The following is a 14,779-nucleotide window of genomic DNA, read 5'->3' as shown; positions in this document are numbered from 1 at the left end:
TTGGTTAAAGTTGACAAGGCTGACACTAAAAGGATTCAGAAGTAGAGCAGAGTCTTTTAAAGGACGTCAAAAAAAGGGATTCCAGACTTCAAAATATCAAGCCTCTCTCTATTATTGTGCTGAAGTAACAAAACAGAATTTCAATGCCAACACTCGCCCAGAGTATTAGTATATTTTAAACTTTTTGGACAGTTGTAGGAATGAGTATAAATAGCAAACACACACAGTTTCAAAGCATGAATAGTAAAAAATTGTATTGTTGCACTCGCTCTGGGTAAGAGAGTCAGCTAAATGTCAATTGTCCCATAGATAATCAATACACTCATGACATCCATACACATATACAGCTGGCTGTGTGTTTGTTTTTCTCTAACAGCCAGTGTTAGTCGGTCCTTATGTTCCCTCATTATGCTTCCGTTAGCTAATCACCTAAGCCTGGTTTCCACTACAGGGCCAAACGAGGCTAAACCGGGGCTTACTCATTATTTATCACCTCAGTTTCCCCCCACTGTGAAAACATTTATGCGAGTATTTTAACATCTTGCTGCCAGAAGTGAAGATTTATCAGTGGGGCGGCTCGAGCCTCAGGGGCCTAGTGCATCGACAGACTGTCCCGTAACTGAGAAGTCACAAGTTCAATCCCCTCATTTCTAATAGCCAATGTCCATAAACAGCTTTGTCCCTGAGCAAGACACTGAACCCCTGCCAGTTTACTCATGGTAAATCACTCTGGATAAGAGTGTCAATTAAATGTCATATAATCTGAAATGTAAATGTCAAATTATATTACATTTAGTTTAGTTTTACAATTTGCATTTAGTTGTTCCTTGCCCTGGTAAGCACCACTTGGCCTTGCAGTGGAAAAGAGCCTCTAGTCTGGAATGACCTGGATTCCTAACCAAGCTTTTCCCCCCTCTCTCTCTCTCTCTCTCTCTCTCTCTCCCTCTCTCTCTCTGTGGGGTATTAATCATTCAGAGCTGGGCTGAGGGGAAGCGAGGGGAGGGAGGGAGGGAGGGAGGGGGAACACAAGGCTTGGGACTGTAAGCTCCTGTTAGCCTCAGGTTATGGGGCAACGGGTTAAAGAGAAAGTCGCACACACAAACACAAAGCCTGCTGAAGTGTCTGATACATCTTGCAACTTTTGGGAAATGGAAGGCAACGCATGCTGCGACAGGCATCAGAGTGAGACACAAATACTCACTCCTTGCAACAAGACGTCCCGGTGTCATTAAAGTCACACACACAAACACAAAGACTACACAAGGGTACAGAAGGGTACCTGCCTGATACAGCAGGCAACTTTACGGCAATGGCATGCAACATTCCCGGCAACAGGCAACAAAGTGAGACGCAAATACTCACTCAGATGTTTCCTTGCAACAAGACGCCCCGGTGTGTTTAAAGTCACACACACAAACACAAAGACTACACAAGGGTCTGATACAGCAGGCAACTTTACGGCAATGGCATGCAACATTCCCAGCAACAGGCAACAAAGTGAGACACAAATACTCACTCAGATGTTTCCTTGCAGCAAGATCATCTCCCTATGTGATTGAATTGACAGGGCTGAGGCAACTCTTCATACGCTGTGTCCTGTCAGTGTTGCTGAAAAAGCAAAGTCCAAAAAAAGTTTCACAGGCAGTGGGCAGCCTTTTGGGCAACATATGTAGGCAATTTATCTGTCAGATGTGGGGCAAAATATCCAAGAGAATTAATCTGGGCAGCAGAAAGTTACCATGTGATCAGTGTAAAAGTAATGAGACATTTGCTTGGGGAGTGACACCCTAAAGAGTTTCCTTAAATTATCAGTTTCTGTGGTTTTACTATTTATAGATATAGATATGTGTTTGTGTTGTCATTTAGAGCATTTATTTGCAGAAAATGACAACTGGTCAAAATAACAAAAAAGATGCAGTGTTTTCAGACCTCGAATAATGCAAAGTTCATATTCATTTTTATAATATTTTTATTTGGAATTTGGGAGAAATGTTGTCAGTGGTTTATAGAATAAAACAGAAATGTTCATTTTACTCATTTTACTCAAACACATACCTATAAATCGTAAAACCAGAGAAATGAATTATTTACTAATTAATTTTTTCCAGAGCTATATATCCATATTAAACTGCCACTAATGCTGAAGATCTTTGACAGTCTCCCCAGCTAATACAAAGCCAGCTAACCCAGCTGCAGTGGGGCGTGTTCAGCTGTTTGTCCATCCAGGTCATCTGAATGAGGGCAAAGCCTGGAAACATGACAGCTATTCATAGCAGCACCAGACTCCTGAACTGCATGGTGCATATAGTGGGAAATCATATCATAGCAACAACTAACTGTGTTTGCATGTGTGTATTTATGTCTGTGTGTGTGTGTGTGTGTGTGTTGGAAACAGCACTTGGAAACCATGCCATTGCTGGGGAGTCGACCCATTGGACGTCAGGCTGGACGGACAGCTCATTCCACCAATCAGAAGACACCTGGGCGGCCTTTCCTCAGGACTCACCGGATGAGGGTCGAGACGCGGCGGGACAGTGGTGGCCAGTCAGTGCTGTGGAGGAGAGGAGAGACAGACTCTCGGCCAATCAGAATCTGGTACAGTACTACTTTAGATGGCTCGCCCTCCTTAAGATGGCTTTCATGAAACTTTAAAGGAAAAATCCACCCTCAGATACTCTTCCACTGTTAGATATCAATCTGTGATGTTTAATGCATCCCAGGAGTTATTTCGTGAACTATTTAATTTTAATTTACTCTTTTGGTGTACTCACTTTCCCTCAACCTGCCTCATCTACTTCTACTTCAGCTAGTGATTTCCTACATTTCCCAGAATGCCTTTTGATAACACCCAGAGAGGGTTCGTGAAGTTATTTCTTTCAGTCAAAGGTGGGCGTATGTTCATAGAAATACAAACTAGCCAACTAGTTTGTGAACATTTGGGGATGTGTCTATGATCGTGGCCACACTCCTTACTCAAAACCCAACATGTCTTGCAGCTGCATTGCATTCTGGTCTCTCTCCTGCTCCTGTGTGTGGAGAAATTGGTCTCTCTCCTCTTCTACGATGGATTTCTCCCTGTGTGATTGTTGAACGTCTCTTGGTGCATAAATGGCGGCTCTAGAAAGAAGCCCTCGCTCTTTGATTCTGAGGGACTGACACCAAAACCTGACGTTTACCGCTGAATGTTTTACATCCTGAAACATTTTCTGATATCAAACTCCGTTACTCGTCTATGTTTGGTCAGTTATCCACGGGAAGAAGAAGAATACACCAAACAGCAAAATGGACCAAGAAATGCAAGGCTGAAATGCAAAATCCACCCTCAAACACTTTAACAGTGTTAAAGTGTTTGAGGGTGGATTTTCCTTCAAGATTGACATTTATGCCTGAACTTTTCTCACTTGCTTTGGATTTGGGTCAGCCTTTGGTTCAAAGATATTTCTGAAAATACTGATATTAACAATTTATTGACAGCAAATTACTCACAATCTGGGGCTGTAGTTGGCCTTGTGTTCACAAAACGCTTCACCCCTCAGGCACAGTTCGGGTTTGGATGTATGGGTCAGACCAAATTGTTTGCAATTACTGATATTGAGAGTCGGACAGAAAATCTAAAATCCTAAATGCCAGCGGTATCAGCGGATCCACTGGGCAGCTAATGTTGGAGGCAGATTGCTCCCGAACTATTATGGAGGTCTGTGTGTCGAAAAGTGAAACTGTGCTGCCGGAGTACAATTTTGCTTTAAGATTGCTTTAATAAAACAAGAGCATCAGGGCTGCAGCACTGCTGCCATTCCACCGTGTTTAATTCTGTCTCCTCCATAGAGCCTGGTGCAGTCAAACCATGAGTCACGGAGGACCAAGAGTCTGTTCCAACCAAACACTAGAAACCTAACACCAGCTGATTTAACTCATTAACACACCCTCATACAGAGAGGAGGAACTAATCAGAGAAATCACCTGCAGTGTTTGGTTGGGTTGAAACCTGCAGATTCACGACACACGGCCTAGTGGGAAAAAGCAGGAGAGGACTGGGATTATGACTCATGCCCAGCAACATGTTTAACCCACTGTGTATGTTTCTCCCAAGGAGCTCAGTGGGTAGAGCAAGGCACTAACACTGGTAGGGTTAGGGGTTCAATTCCCTGTGTAGCTCAATGGGTAGAGCAAGGCACTAAGAACAGAATTGTAGTATTTGTAGGTTCTGATGTCTGGGAATTGTCCACTATTGGATGTTGACTTTATTATATTTTATTATGATGTCTGGTTTATTTTCTCCCCAGCACTACACATAGGGATTCCACCTGTAGAAACCTGTGTATTTTATGTTCCTCAAACTTCTATGCACTGATTAGTTGGGAGTTGAAGGGTTTCGAGTGGATTTTCAGCTAGATCTACATCTCTGTTCATCTTTAAGAAACTCCTTAATCATTATTTTTACATTTGGAAAGGCATGTACACTGTTTATTACTTTTTTTGGTCTTGAGGGACTTGATTTGCTCTGGTCTTGGAATTGACAAGGTTCAGGGATCCATTCCCACCACCGGGCCAACCCAATCTTAAAATGTTTGCATTCACAATTCTGTAAGGCGTTTTGGGTAAAAGCTTCCACTAAATGGCGTTTGTTATGAAGCAGCTGGATGAAAATCTCTGTAGCGCTAATTCTGGCTGCTGTGACAGAGCTGTCCTCTGCTCTCTGCTCCCCCAGCAGAGGGATGAAGTGAACGTGTTGAGAAAGTCCGGCCGCTGGGACCACCGAGGCCCACAAGGCTCACACGCTGCAAATCAATAACAGTGATAAACATGTGGAGCGCTTCTCTGAATATAAATCTGGGCCACGCTTCTCGGGGGTTTTTGTGACCTAAAGGGCCACTTCACCAAAAATAAAGCAGCTTTATTTTGCAAATCGCTGTTGTTGTGTGAAAACCTCATCAAGTTTTCACTTCAATTTATGGGTCAAATGAAACCCTTCAAAACCCATTGTTTTTTTTGTTTGTTTGTTTGTTTGTTTTTTTGGGGGGGAGGTTTATTGACAATTTTCCCTTTACAAGACTTAAGACAAAAACATCAGCAAAAGACAAGCACACACACACAAAAAAAAATCTCCTTTGCCACAAACAAGCAATTATTCATTTGTTTTTGTGGCACTTGAATCAGAATCACAAAATTTGTTGAAAACCCATTAAAACATCAAATCAAAAACACGTTGTCATCACGCCAAAATCAAGCCTGTTTTTCTTAGTTCCTAAAATGTTGACAATTTGGAGATAAAAGGTTTTCTCTATAGTGACGTAATATACAGTAATCCCACATATATCTAACACATATTGTCCACAAATCCATTTAGTTAAGAGTTACTTAGTTTGAATTTGTCATCCTAGTGATCTCCCTGGTGGTCTCAGTCCCTGCGTCCACAGGGAACCTCTTTTTTTTTTTTTTAGCTAGTAGCACTGAACAGAAGTCGTGGCTCCTGCTGCTGCCGTGGGACTTCAGAAAACCCCATTTACAGCTCAGCGCTCTTTTAATAAACCTTGAAATTTGTGAACTTCTGGCTAACAGTATGCTCAGCTCCCAGTGCTGCTGGGATCACCCAACAGCACGTAATTTCCTCCTCAAAAATAATGAGAACAAGAGCTTCCCAGTGGACATTCAGCCTTATATTCCATGCAGTGTTAAGCACAGTGAAAAGATACAGATGAACAATAAGCAGTGAAGGATACTGTTGGGAGAGTGTAGGTTTCAAATAAGGTATTTCATATGCTTGATGCAAAGAAATTAAGATTAAAACAGAAGTATTAACACATATCTAATGAACTGAAGGGAGTAGGATCTGTATATCAAAGGCTGGGACAAAGAGGTATTATGGGATGGAGGAGAATTTACTGTGGAGCCTGATGGAAATGCTTCTCTCATCTTGTAATAATTGATTAGGTATCTGTCTCTCTCTCTCTCTCTCCCTCCCTCTCTCTCTCTCTCTCTCTCTCCTGTAGACCTCTGTGTTTTCGGAGGCGTTCCCCTCGCTGCCCGGCTCACCCTCCTGTGACCCCGGTGACCCCTGTGACCCCGACACTGTCCCCACTCTGACGCAGCTCCTCAGGGGCAAACAGAACCACAACAGAGCCAACCAGGACCAGGGGTGAGTAAAGCTGTCTGAACGCAGTAGAACACAGTCGAGTAGAGCAGTGGTTCTCAACCTGGGGGTCAGGGCCCCCCAGTGGGTCGCAAGATAATTTTGGGGGGGTCGCAGGGTGATTTATGGAATAGGAAAAAAAACATATTTCTACTATACAAATGTTTATGTCTATTTTTTCTGATTTTTCCTTAATTTTTTTACTTTTTTTCTTGTAAAATACTGAATTGTTTTTAGCCTCTGTGCCTCCTCTGATAATGAATCAAATGAAACAACCTGAAAAGGGAAAATCATTCGTTGGTTTAAACTCTATATGCTTGTGACCTTCGTTTTAAGGGGTCATGAGCCAAAAAGGTTGAGAACCACTGGAGTAGAGTACAATAGAACAGAACAGAAGAACAGAACAGAGTACAGGACATAGTAGAATAGACCAGAACAGAATAAACGAAGAACGAGAACAACAAAGAATAGAACAAAACAGATTGCAACAGAACAGAACAGAGTAGAATTCAATAGAGTAGAGAGAAGAACAAGACAGAAGAGAGTAGAGGAGAAGAGAACAAAACAGGATAGAAAGGGATAGAATAGAATACAGTAGAGTTGAGTAGAATAAATGAACCTGTAATGATCTAAGTGTGAGGGAATTTCTTTTTTTATCTGTGTTGCTGCAGTCTGCCTCAGCACCTCAGCCACAGTAAACCAGTGGATTAATGTGACTGAGTCGAATTTCTTATGGATTCTACTGGAGTAGAGACAAAAGCTGCGTACCTGACAGCGTTAAGACATTTTGATCATTAGTTTCTCCGCTGAATAATGTTTATTGTGAGTTTTCAGCATCCCAGAGTCGACTATAAAGTTTTACAATAATAAGGAAATTCATGTCTTATACTTTATGTGTCCTACAAATCCGTTCATAGTTATCCCAAATCCATTCCTTCTCATTACAAGTATTCTACAGTTGTTCTACACAACTACATGTGCATTATCAGTTTCTATTGATCTGATTGATCTTCCATTTGAGTCAGACTCGTGCAGTGGAGGACCAGGGGATCATGGGAAAACAGCAGAGGTGACTCACAGCAGAGAGTCAATAGGGATAAAATAGAATGAGGTTTGAAAATGTAATAACGTCTGAGAGGAGCGGTGGAAGGAGCTGGCCCGAAAATAAAAGACCGCCGTCTAGTGGTCAGTGTGGGAACCTGCAAGTCAGAGGGAGATGGCATCTCTTAAAATAGAAGCAGAGGTCAACAGGAGTTCAGCTGCAGATTTGGGATGTGAGCAAGTTTGTGACTTACGGTCTGCAAGACACTTTAGGAATTTCACTGGGTTTGTTTTGTGCACCAAAATATTTTTTGCTGCAATATTTTAGAATTGCTTAGAATTAAAAACTGTATTATCCACATATGGAAATGTGCCTTTAGCTTCACTGTGGTGTCATTAAAGTCGAGATGAAATGAAAAATGCATTTTTAACCCTTTTAGATCACATCCCCGGTCATATTGTGCACTTATTTAACAATATATGCCAAAAAAAATACAAAAAATCCATTTCTTTGTATTGTTATATCAAAATCCAATCATGTTTTCTTCCTGTAAAACAAAATATGCCGTGTGCTTACGTAAGCATGAACCAACCAATTTCAACCAATAATATCATGACATCCACCCATCAATCATTCTTCAACCTGGTGTGTGTGGAGCCAACAGTCCTCTGTAGCTCCGTTTCTCTCTGTAGCTCTGTATCGCGCTAAACTCTAAGCCCCGCCCACTGTTTAGCGGTCCAATCAAATGCGAAGGATTTGATTTCAATCCCTCTTGTAACTGTACACCGCTCAAATATTCCGTTTCACTGGGAAATACGTCACAGTACAGAAGCTAAAGACGCTCTAACTTCCGTTTCAGTGGGACTTTAAAAACAGACAAGATACAATAACTGCAAAATCCACAAAAACAGCACAAAACACAGAGAAAACATGACAGATCCCGTAGACACCAGGTGTAAACATACATATATATACACACTCGTGTCTCTTAACCATCAAATAGAAAAAAGACAAAAATACAAGAAGAAGAAAAACCTTATAAATGAATGAATGAACATTATTCTATCCGCTCTCCTCTAGCCTTCACCCTCGTTTACCCCACTTCATTCAGAGAGAAGAGTCACGCACTTGAGCAAGCTTGTGCCGACTTGCCTGCAAGAAATTATATAAGTGCGAGTCGAGTCGAACCGCAACATGTCACACCTTCACTTCTAACTGGCCATGAACATAATTTGTCTCCTGCAGCTTCCCTTTAACTCTCAGGCCCCTCAATGTCTATTCCGCCTTAATTCCCAAGTCCACACACACACAGCACTAGACACAGCAATAATATTCAGCACAGGTTTGGAATAAGTACGTAACCAATTTAAATGGGATTCAAATAGGAATAGTTTTAATAGGATAAAAACTTGGTAAGAGCATCATGAGTTTGATTTCTATAATCAGTTTCGACTTCAATAAATTCAATCATTCCACACAAATTCAGAAAACATAATTTAAATTCAGTCGTCTGCTGGAACAAATCTCATCACTTTCAATCTAAGTCATTTACACAAACACAAGATCTCAAGTCAAGACTTTAGAAACCTTTTCAAGTCATCAGAGTACAAGTCAGAGTCGAGTCCCGAGTCACCAGAACCCGAGTCAAGTGTGTGTATGCAGACACTCACACATCCTACCTGTCACACACTTCATCCTCCCGTCTGTTCTGTGTGTTGTGGCTGACGCTGCAGGTTATTGGACAATTTCCACGACTTGAACAAAATGATTGGCCAGCGGTACAAGAGAGCCAACGGTGTTTCCCGAGACCTTCTGCTGAAAACCTTACAGCTGGACCGCAGTCTCGCTGTGAGTAAAGACCAGCATGTGGACTGGCATCTCTTTCTTTCCTTCTGTCCTTCTTTCTTTCTTTCCTTCCTTCTTTCTTTATTTATTGATTTATGGTAATTAGGTGATAGCTAAATTGCCCAATCCGGTATTTTACTTTGTATTTCTTTGCTTACTTCTTCTATTATTAGGCCAAATGCTATGTGTCAGGCGTTAGTGTTGATATGTTTATATGTGTATGTATGTATGTTGTATGTTTGATAAAAAAAATACATATATATATATATATATATATCATGTGGGTGCGTTTCGGCATTCTGTGTTCTCTACCGCTTGTGTTTCACTGTTAGAAATCACTTTAAAAATCAAATTTTAAACACTGTCTCTCTCTCCCTCTCTCTCTCTCTCTCTCTCTATCTCTCTCTCTTTCTCTCTTTCACACACATACATGCACGCTTTCTACCCTTAATTTCATACAGAGGACATAATGCGCTAAGTTAATTGTTCCGTTTCAATTTGTGAAGCTTCCAGGTTGTTAAACTGAACGGTCGACACACAGCCTCGGGCGTAGCAGCATGTAAACATGAACTGATAGTGTTCTTTGACTGATAGCTTTGGAAAGTACCGCTTCATTCAAATGACCCGACCGCTGTTAAATTCAAAGCGCTATTCAAACTGCAGAGCCGCAGATCAGGCAGGAACGAGGCAGGTCTGTCTCACAGCTGGACGAACCTACATCAGAGAATCAGAAATTATCTACAAAATAGGCAAATACATGATCTACTCCTCTGGAATAAAGGGCTCAGTGTGTTTTCTGCAGGGAGAGTAATCGATTGTGTATGATGGGATTACACTGAAACATTGTACTTGTAATCCATTTCAGTTACTATGAAAAAAACAACATAATCAGGTACTGAGAAAAAAAAGAACATTTTTTTCTCAGTAGATTACAATATGTTTGAAGGTTTAAAAGGCACTTCTCCTTCTGAGGTTGGAGAAACAAGCATCATTTTACACAGGATGAAATAATGGTTCATTGTGGTTGTAGATGTACTAAAATTCATGGTGGTCCTTAAATGTACTTTTAAGCATCAATATATCATTGTCAAATTAATTGTGATACCTTGGTATAATTACCGTAAACAAATGAGAGCATGGTGGAGACAACTGGTCGCCTCTGTCTCACACCAGTGGAATTGTTAGTCCAAATTAAGACCACATTTCCCATAAACCCTGTTGCTTCCTGACACAAGGAAGATCTTTGGATCTTTGGGCAAAAGGGATTTACTGAATTGGATCAACATGTTGGAAGTGATTTTTCAATCTCCTTTCACTCCTTCCAGAACAGCGCCCTCTTCCTGTTTTGTGCCATAAAGCAAAAATTTGAAAATTGGATCTGGTGTCACACAAGAGGCTGACAGGCTTCTCACTGATGGTCTCATTTGTTTACAGTAATTATACTACTGTCTTAAACTTCATGTGCTAGTGATTTATTGGAGTTGAAATGCCACAAGTAACACCTTTTAATAAATGGTAATTAATTAAATAAAGGGATATATTCTCCAGTAGCCTCCATATTTTTTAGGTTTTGTAATAAAAGTAATCCATTGGGTTGGTCACTGATTTCAGATGTTAGCAAACAATCAGTCTGTAACTAATTACTCACTGACTCTACACCTGCATCCTCTTGTCACTGCCCTCCCAGGAAAGCAGAACCGGTCCCTGGACAGCCAATCGTCGCCTCTCCCCCGGCCTCCCTTCAGCCAATCAGCACGCTCAGAACGCTGCTGCTAAGCGACGGCTGTCGTACGACTACAACAGGAACATCATGGAGTAACTCTGGGGGTTCGGCTCTCTGCCGTCTGCTCCTGGGTGGACATGAACCCAAATAAAGGCAGGAGAGAACGAGCCACAAGACTCTGGACTGACATGCGTACTGTCCGCTTCTCGTCTCTGGACTCTGCTGACTGACCTTCTGACTTTCGGCACACTCCCTAAGCTTGACTCACTGATAAGACATATTACCCATGAAAACTGGGGTGATGCACTGCAGTTATATTTCAAAAGAGGTTTCCACCAACTCCTGTTGATGTATACTGGCAGAGTGCTTGAACTTTCATCAGATATGTGCCACATTGTTCTCACACACACACACATACACACACACCTCCCATTTTACTCTCCTCATAAGAGACCATAACAGCAGTCTGTTGCAGATTGTTTGGAGGCTGATTACCAGAAGTTACAAGGAACCCGCCATGTTGGAGGAGTGACATCAAAATGAAAAGTTGTGACATTCCACCCTGATAGTGTCCACCTTTTTATAGTATCATTTGAGAAAATTGAACTTTTAGTCATAGAAACATTTCTTGGAGGCATAAATAATCTCATTGGTTGAGTTAAACCTCAGTGGGAGGAGCCAAAGAACTTCAGTTTTTTGGAACACACGCAAAATTGAATAGCAAAAAAGAAACTCTGGTCAAAATATATTAAAAAAACATTCATTCATGATCATGGCATTCATGATGTTGAAGGTCAGCAGCTAGCTAAGTAGCTTACCTAGCTAGCTATAGACTAGTATGGCTAGTTTGAACTTGGAAGGTCAGCTAGGCTAACTAGCTAACCTAGATAACTTAGTATGGCTAGACTGCTTTTTCAGTTAGTAGCAGAGCTCTAGGCTTCATAATATTAGCTTCCTCCTCTCTTACCTCTTGTATTTTTCCCTGGGCTTCGGTCTAATGTTACTTAGCCAGAAAAACTGACGTTCTTTGGCTCTGCCCACTGAGGTTTAACTCAACCAATCAGATTGTTTCTGTCTTCAGAGCAGCTCTGCCTCTGAGAAATGTTTGAATAGCTAAAGCTCCAATCTCCAACATACAAACGCTCTACTGCATCCCACAAATTAGTTATTTTTTTGTTTTGTTAGGGAGGAAGAGGCTGTTACAATCTTTCCTTGTGTCGTCACTCTGCCAACATGGCGGCCTGTCCCTTGTAGCTGCTGGCAATCGTTCTCTAAACCAGTGGTTCTCAACGTGGGGTCCGGGGACCACCAGGGGTCCTTCAGGGCATTCCAGGGGGTCCCCAGCAAATTGATGAATTGTGAAACTTCATTCTCAGATTGGGGTCCGAGAGACAAAATCTCATCAAATGGGGGTCTGTGGCCCTAATGTGCTAAATTAGGGTTCCTTGATATGAAAAAAGTTGAGAACCACTGCTCTAAACATGTGACAGGCCTCTACTCCCTGTTTAGGTTTCCCCTGTAGAATAGAAACCTGCAGTGTAAGTCAGTGTGGCTGCCTCCATCTCTCCAGACACCGTGTGGAGACACACTACATCGTCAGCTGGAGTGTCAAAGCGTTCAAATCTAATTTCCCACCCTTCCTTGTTTGTGACAGGTAGAGGTAACAGAAAACACTGTTTCTGATATTGTTGTCTATAGAGAGCAAATGAATGGATAATTTTTCACCATACAGTTAGAAAGTCACTAACAGAACGCTGAGGACGTCTCCAGAAGTGACGAGTCTCCAATTTTTGTTAACGTTTTGCAAAGTGACGCATGTACTTTCATTGTGCAAAAGCTATATCATGAATGAATCTAAAAAAAAATATTTTTGGTTCCTCACAACAACAAGTTTGTCTTCCAGTCAGTGCCAATAGGAACACCAATAAAAGTGCCAATGTTTACGAGGTTACAGAAGCGATAGAGACGCAGGCATCCAGGAGCAAATGTCTCCTCTTGTTTCTCACTCAAACGGACTCAAACAAAAAACTCTGGCATGTGCAGTCTCTCTTTCTCTCTCTCTCTTTCTCTCTCTTTCTCTTTTTCTTTCTCTTTCTGTCTGGCTGCATGCCAGTCTGCCTGTCTGCCTCTCTTTCTTTCAGTACACTCATTTAAATGTAACACTACTTTACAGTTGAGTCCACTTTATGGGCAAAACTTGAATCTAGCTGCCAATCAAAACAATATTTTTATGAGAATATTGATCACATTATTATCATTTCAACGATGCACTGTACATTTTTAAGTTAGACCACAGACATATAATCGCCTCAAAAAGTTTATTTCGCTCCTCGTATGTTTCGTTCCACCTGTCGAGCCGATCATTTGTGATGAAACTCAAAAAGAATCAAGTGAGTGTCTGCCATTTGTACAAACTACAAATTCCTGCAGAAAAAGATGAATATTTTCTGATCTGTTCAAATGAAGAAAAGGAATTGTCGACTTGTTAATTGATGTAATAAAATGATACTGCGTGACACTTTCTGCCTGTTCATAAAGTGTACAGGAGGATTTGAAGAGTTTCAGTCCAAAATGAGAAAATCCAACTCTTTGAAACTTTGACACTTACTTGGACAAAATTATTATTATATAAAATGTACGCTGTCTTGAGACCTTTGCCTAAAATATTGGGAGAATTTGGAGAACATAATTATCTGTCTTTTGGAATGAACATCTACAAACATTTCTTGTCCAAAAGAGATATAGACTAGTTTTTTTTTTTTAAATGAAACAATATCATTGAAAGGACTTAGGTTTACTTATGATTTCAACTTAGGTATTAGGGTTTCTGTTTTCTCCTTGCCCTTCTTCTGTATAGTTTAATTTAGTTTAGAGTTACACAAGAGAGATAAATACAACAAAATGTAGATAACTATGTGTAGGAGAGGGCAAAGCATAAAGGGCAGCTTGTGCAGTCTGGAGAAGAGAAACAAATGGTTAATAATACCTATATACACATGAAGAAAGAAAATGCAAATATAAAAAGAAAGTAAAACCATGTTTAGGTACAGTATGTGTGCTTCTGTAAGTATATACTGCAGCTCTCTACAGTGTCTCCTGTCTCTCTCAGACAAAAACAAATGAAGAGAAGAGACAGGACAGAAGGGAACAGATGGAGAGGGAGGGAGGGAAACAAAACAATTCATCATCTCATGGTCTTCTTTTGATGATCCACTGACGCAGAGAAAGCAGTGGGTTGTTTACTGAGCAGGTCAGACCGTGACAATCCACTGAGTTCATGAGTTCAACTTTCTTGAATCTCTTTACTTGAAAGAATTTGGCACTACATAACATGCATTATAGGACTGAGTAGGTTTCTTTAAGAATATATTCAAAATTGTCATTCAGATTACTTTTCCATATTTTGAGCTATAAAGGTACCAATACAGATAAGAAAAAGTTCAGAAAATCTATTTCAGGTTTGCATGCAAACAAATTTTCTTCTGTCCACATTTTATAAAGACATAGATCACCTGCTGTTGAAATGGCCTTCTGATTTTCTCACTTTCACTTCCCAAAAATAATCCTGTGTAATTTTCTTTAGGTAATGTAAGGGAATACAGTTTAAAAATATATATATATTTAGAATATGCACAAGTATTCCATTACTACTTAACAGTAATTATAATTAGGAATCTGTTTCTTTGCATTTCCCTCTGAGAAGGATACATGCGTGTTTTCATGTTTTCACCCCTGAAGGAGGCAGCTGTTCATTGTCTTACTCAAGAGAGCTTTTACAGGAATAGATTTGCTATTACCAGGATCAAACCTGTGACCCTCCAGTTACAGGACGGTCTCTGTACCCACCAGGCCATCCTGCTGCAGTGTAAAGCAGCTTCTGGTGACTCTGGTGACTCTGCTGTCATGTGACGGACTGAAGGTTGAAGAGAAGAGGAATTCCCCAGCAATGCAACATCTAGCAGTGACATAGTTACAGTGGCATGACCTCACATTCTGCAAGACAGTGAGAAGAGAAGAGAAGAGAAGAGAAGAGAAGAGA

This window comes from Centroberyx affinis, unplaced genomic scaffold, assembly GCF_046629955.1.
Source record: "Centroberyx affinis isolate AG114_WGS23_722 - 3 ecotype Tasmania unplaced genomic scaffold, CSIRO-AGI_Caff_v1 ptg000559l_1, whole genome shotgun sequence".
Classification (NCBI taxonomy): Eukaryota; Metazoa; Chordata; class Actinopteri; order Beryciformes; family Berycidae; genus Centroberyx; species Centroberyx affinis.
Note: the sequence above shows the minus strand (reverse complement) of the source record.